Below are 6000 nucleotides of genomic sequence, written 5' to 3'. Positions count from 1 at the left end.
GTATGCTGGTGGGAAGGAAAATAATTCTTGATACTTTAATAAGGCTCCTGGCACAGCATTGCTTTATGCCATTGCTTTCATCTCAGTGTAAATAAAGTACCTGGAGTGGTGTCCGAGCAGTGTTGAATCACACTCTCAAATGGCACAAATCATGCTGCAGTCACCTCTAATGAAATTACAAAGCTGTTCTGATTTCCTGAGAAAATCACCAGTTTTCTGGTATTTTTTATGTCTTTTCATCCCTATCTCAGGTGTTGCACCAATACCATAGTATGAGCATTTACTTTTACTAAGAGGGTGTGAGGCCCTGGCACAAGTTGCCCAGAGAAGCTGTGGCTCCCCCATCCCTGGAAATGTTCAAGGCCAGACTGGATGGGGCTTTGGGCAACCTGGTTTAGTGGAAGGTGTCCCTGCCCATGGCACAGGAGGTTGGAACAATCTTTAAGGTCCTTTCCAACCCAAACCATTCTAGGATTGTCACAATTTTGTTGGTGGGTCTCTGGTTTTTGCTCAGAGTAATGTAAGAGGCACCATCCTACACCAAGTAACTCTGCTCTCCCTGTGCTTCTTACTTTTGTTCTCTAGCTTTCCAGATGCCCTGTGCTCCTGAAAGTCACTACTTGCTTTCAGGCATCTTGTCTTGCTCACCAGCTGAGCTGAGTTTGCCCCAGAACGAAGCCCACCTGCAAAGTCTGAGGGCTGCTCTGTTGGTTAATAAAAGAGGTAATATCCTAGTAGCTTGGAATCCTGTATCTCTTTAGGAGCAGAGATTGTGCCTGGTGGTTCTGGGTGGTGGAAGGCAGACGTCCTTGGTGAAGTCTTCCTCCTGGATTGATGTGCTGTGTCTCAGGCAGCAGCCAGGTATGTGGGTGCTTGCTGGTAGACTGCTTTGGTTGAAAATTGATGTATTTTAGTGAAGGCATGCTGACTTCAAGGTAGAAATTCATAAGAAGTTTGAAAGCACAATAATCCAAATTGAGGTATTTCAGCTGAAATATGTCTTGTATTTTCAGAGGTCTGTAACTTTGTTTACAGTGTGGCTGCAGAAAGACTTTCTCCCTTGAAAGGAGAAAAAGCATCCTTTGATGTGAATTAAAATGGATTATAGTGCAATCGCTGCCAGTTACCTGGTATGCTTGTAAAGCGCTGGAGCTTCTTAATAGGGGATATTTATCAAGCAGTGCGTAGGCTGGTATTGTTTTCTAGATATAGCCACCATTATTTATTCACAGTAAGAGCTCTGTCACAGTTTTATGTGCCCTGTCTGCAAAGCTGTACCTCTGAGGCTGGAGTTTCAGAAACATTATTTGAAATAGTTTCAGAATGGCAGAGTAGTGCACCACACAACAGTTTAATTTCAAAATGAAAAGGGTTTGTTCTTCATGATGTTGCAAGGTCTCTTTTAACAACAACTATAGTCTTCTACAGAGGTACCTGAATTTTGATATATATGTTGAAAGTCCCCAAACAATCTTTTTTGGGTAAATTTGAAATCACTTTGTGCATTTTTAATGGCTTCTTTGAATGTCTTTTTTTTTATTTTTTTTTTTTTTAAGAACATTCAAGTGGGGATTTTCTGTCTTAATGGAAAAGCTTTCTGGGTGTCGTTCCATTTGCTGCAGCCAGAACTTTCCTATTTTGCTGTAGATGGAAGGAAAATGCACTGGCTTTGCTTTAACTAATCTTTCTCAATTTAAGCTTTGTTTTTCAACCTCCAATCCAGTTTGTTTCATGGTTGAGACTCTGCAAATTTTGACTCAAATTAAAAACAAAATAATAAAAAAATCATGGAACAGAGATCTCAGAAGTTTTCCATTAAACATGTATTTGTGTGAGTGTTAATGTCTGGTAGTTACGTTAAAGCCTATCAAATTAGGCAAAAAATTGAATGTTGTTTGAGAGAATAAACTCATAAATAACTTCATTTTCTGGTATTTGATTGAAAAGCTCCATGCAGCTGGTTCCACAGAACTCAAACCCTGTTTATGGTCAATGGATTTAAATACTCCCCCCCCCCCAAAAAAAAACCAAACAAAACACCAAAACAAAAAAGCAACCAAAAGCAAGCAACAAAAAATGTGGGGAGGACACAGGGCATTTTGGTTAATGTAAACCTTAAATGCTTGTTTCTGGGTATGCACCTTTGTGCTTGCATGTGCCAACGCACATAGGTGTTTTGATGTCTGTATATTTCCTATGGGGTCATGAATGGTAGGAAGGCCCTGCTTTTACTACTTATGTTCAGGGTGTCTAAATGGTGATTGAACCTCCTGTAGACAGTTGACCCCTGTAAACCCCATGGCTGTGCTGTCATGAATGTTGTTGGCCGTGGCTAGCAGAAATCACAGTGCAAATCCTGGGATTGCCTGTTCAATTCATCATGACAAGTGCAGTTATTAAATATACTTGTCATATAAACAGGAAAAAATTAAGTCTGATCTAAAGGTGCAGAGGTAGTGGGAGAGGAAGAGAACAGGAAAAGAGGTTAAAATGTCTTATTTCAAACATATATGCAGCATTTTTCTAAAAATATTCCAGTTCTGTCCTAATTGCAGTAAACAAGGTGGTGATCTGGGTTCCCTGCTGATGTGTTTGACTGAATTCAATGAGGTTCCTGAGACTTGTATCCCTGTTGAGTCTGGACCTGTGTATTTACGAAGAGAGCAGATAAGAGGAACAGTGGGGTTTTGGGGAGCCTATGGTTTGGCTCTGCTTGAAGTCAATGAAGCTAATGAATATGGTTACAAACTACAGCATGTGGAGTTTAAAGGAACATGGTGAATAGAGCTGGGTTTTTTGGGTTGTTTTTTGTTGTGTGTTCTGTTTTGTTTTTTTTTTAACACATTTAGATTGCAGTTGTGTCCTAGTAAAACAATGAAGGGAAGCTTGTTAGGGGAAAATGTTGGAGTGATGAGCAGCACTTAGAAGAACTGAGCACTAAATCCCTGTTGCACTTCAAGGGAAATTGAGGCAAAGGAAGACTTGTTTCTTTCAGTGTTCTTGCTGTTGATAGAAATAATTTATAGGAACAAAGTTGGTATAGGAGTATTTACAAGGAAGAGTATAGTATTATCTGAAGAGATTACAGATCAGGTTTTGGGTATCTGCAGTGTACATACATACATTTATAGCAGGGACTAAAAATGTTATTTACTTTTGTCTCGTTGCTGATCCTTGGCCACTTCCTGTGTCCTCACCATTGTTGTATATGTAACAATCAAATACATCTCTCATCAGTGTTACGCAGCATGACCAAAATATCTTTGTAGTCTGTAATTGTGTTTCCCTACCTCTCCCTGTCTCTTTTTCCAGGTAGGCCTTTTGGAGAAGGTTTTTATCCAGCAGTACTGCGTTCTTAGATCAGAGCTTCCAGAAATGTGTTTTTCAGTGAACTATTTTACTTGTCAAGGCACAGCTTCAGAGAAGAACTCTAATTCTTGCTCTGCATAATTCAGTGCAGGGTTGGGGCCTTTTTTTCATTTGCATGCTGTGTGTGAGAGCAGTTCAGCAAACTCTCAGCTGCTGCTGCTTCTGTGGGGGAACCAAGTCTTTCTTCCCCCACTAGTGTTGCTGAAAAGCCTGGGTTAATTTGGATGAAAATGGAAGATTTTCTTCCTAAAGATCATTGCTCCTTACTCAAGATTGCAGTAGAGCAGGAGGGGATAAAATATAGCTTGGAAATGTATGGTCAGTTTTGATTCCTGTTTTTCTGGTGGATGTGGTGTGAAACAAATGATTCATTTTCTTTTTTGGCAGCCCCTCTGAGATGATAGAAATGCTTGACTCCCGTTCCTGCTCCAAGGAGCTTTCATTTCAAGTGTGTGTTGGAAGACAGAGCATCTGAAGTGAGGTTTTTATTTTTATTTAATTTTTGCAAAGGGGCTGATGTGTGTGGTCTCTTAGCCCAGTTCTGTCTTTTTTGAGAAGCCAGGCAGATGTCTGGGAGAGTAGATAATCAGATAAAGCTGCTTTTTCTTTCTCTTATGTTCTTCTGTTAAGAGATCAACGTAAACATGTTTCTTCTGGACAGCGTAACACTTAAATGCTTCTCTCTTAGAAAGAGCCACAAGGCAGTGGAGAAATCGCTGGTGTGCCTTTTTGCCCTGGCAAAGGGAACATACATTCTTGCTCTATGATTAAACTGTCTCCATAGTTGTTTCTTGCCTGCCTTTATCTCTGTGCTTCTTCTTTCTATACCTAAACCCTAAGCCTATTGCTCCCTCATGACAAATCAATAATTCGTAAGTAAAAATTACATCTGTGGAGTACTGTGCTGAGTCACCAAGGGCTTGGAATACTGAAGCTTGCTATGAAGATGAAGTCATAAAACAAGCACTTGGTTTTATTTTAGTTGGATTGTGATTCAAATGAATAATACTCTGTGGTGGTTGTGTAATATTATTCTGACATTTCTAGTTATCTAAGTAAACTGTCATTGCTCCATAAGAATTTATTAAGCTATAGGGTATTCATAAATATGTAGCTAGCTTAATATGATTGTTCATCAGTTTGATATTGAAAGGGCACCAACCTAGTCAATAAAGGTATCTGTCTCAGTGTCTCTTTAATTTTAAAGAGTCAATAAAATGTCAGGATAATACAATCACTTTGTAACCTAAATTGTTATTTTTTCACTTTGATTCTTGCCCTTTTTCTTTTGGTATTCAGCTGCATAACACAGGCCAGTAAATTGGCTTTAAAGGTGTAAGATTGGGGTTATGGAGGATACTTTTATAAACACAAATTGTAATAATTCAGATTCAAAGCAGTTATGGCCCCAGAGAACACATCTTGCTGGATGAAACTGTTATCGGCCTGTTCAGAATGTTTTCTTTTTAAATGAAGCAGCTTGGAGCCATGGAAAGTACAGCTGAAACTGCAGGAGACTTTGCAAATGGGACGAAATGGTGACATAAACTTCACCAGTTTCAAAGTCCTTAGTAAGCTCTTTGGTATCAAAACAAAATAAAATGCCTTGTTAAACTAAAAGTCATCTTAAAGCTTTCAGGATCTCCATGGCATGCAAATCACAGCTTTTCCAAGTCAACATTACTGAAGTTTAGCTGACGGTGACTACTTTTGTTCTAGGATCAGTTACAACAGTTGAAGATAGTGGTGGTTTTCCCCTCTCAAGATCCCCAAAATAAAATAATCAGGGATTCATCAGTTTCTAGAATGAACATGTTCAGTATTTATAACACATGGATGCTTAGGGTGACTGCCTGCTTGTATAGGAACCTGGACTGAACTTCAGTGAGTTATGTGAGTGAGCTGTGCTGCCATTACTGCCTTGCTCAGGAGGTACCTTGATCACCACAGACATGAATGCATGCACAGAGCATATGTTAGAGCATCTAACAGAGGTGTTTGCTCTTGGTGTTTGGGAAGGTCTCTGCAGGGCCTGGTGAGCTCTGGTAGAGCCACACATGCTGCATGGAAGAGAGGAAAAAACTTCAATCAACTCTTTTACCCTCTGCTGGAGCATTATTTTTAAAATAAGCTGTGGAGCAGCCAGCAGAATTGCTTATTTTCTTACCTATTTCACATGTACCAATGTGATCTTCAGCCAATTTGCCATAAAATATGGATTGAAAGGCTCCAAAATATGTGATGGAAGCTGACATTTCTCAAATTGCATAGCTGCTCTGCTTCTGAAAGCTGATGAGCAGGATGGCAGCACAGGGCTCCCTTTAGCTTTACCTGTTTCCCTGTAGTGAGAAGAGGATGAGAAACATCTCTCCAATAGATGCAGCCAGTGTTGGGGCTAGTTCAGACTGAACAAATGCCACAGATAAGAACTTTTTATGGACTCATCTGTAGTTTGATACAGTTACTTGGGAGGACCTAATTACACAAGAAAGCTCAATTCAAATGCTGCTTTTCTGTTTTTGTTTTTTTTTTTTTTTGTCTAGTAAATCCCCACTGCCTTTATAGCTTTTGGAAGTGGTCTGAACAGCTCGGGAAGTTGAGGTCTGACCATGGCCACCACAGAGCTCGGTG

The 6000-nt window shown here is 39.9% G+C and overlaps 1 long non-coding RNA gene across 3 annotated transcripts in view; it reads left to right on the top strand.

Moving 5' to 3' along the window:
* Positions 1–773: 773 nt before the first annotated feature.
* Positions 774–6000, top strand: part of LOC133268213 (uncharacterized) — a 75257-nt gene continuing 70030 nt past the window's right edge. For all 3 annotated transcript variants that reach the window (XR_009743002.1, XR_009743003.1, XR_009743001.1), the window contains exon 1: positions 774–861. This is a non-coding gene — a long non-coding RNA (uncharacterized LOC133268213). The remainder of the gene's footprint in view (positions 862–6000) is intronic.

Source organism: Pezoporus flaviventris, unplaced genomic scaffold, assembly GCF_033815535.1.
Source record: "Pezoporus flaviventris isolate CSIRO_AGI_PZ_B2104156 unplaced genomic scaffold, CSIRO_AGI_Pfla_v1 ptg000013l, whole genome shotgun sequence".
NCBI classification, from domain to species: domain Eukaryota; kingdom Metazoa; phylum Chordata; class Aves; order Psittaciformes; family Psittacidae; genus Pezoporus; species Pezoporus flaviventris.
This window is presented reverse-complemented; position numbering and strand designations above follow the sequence as displayed.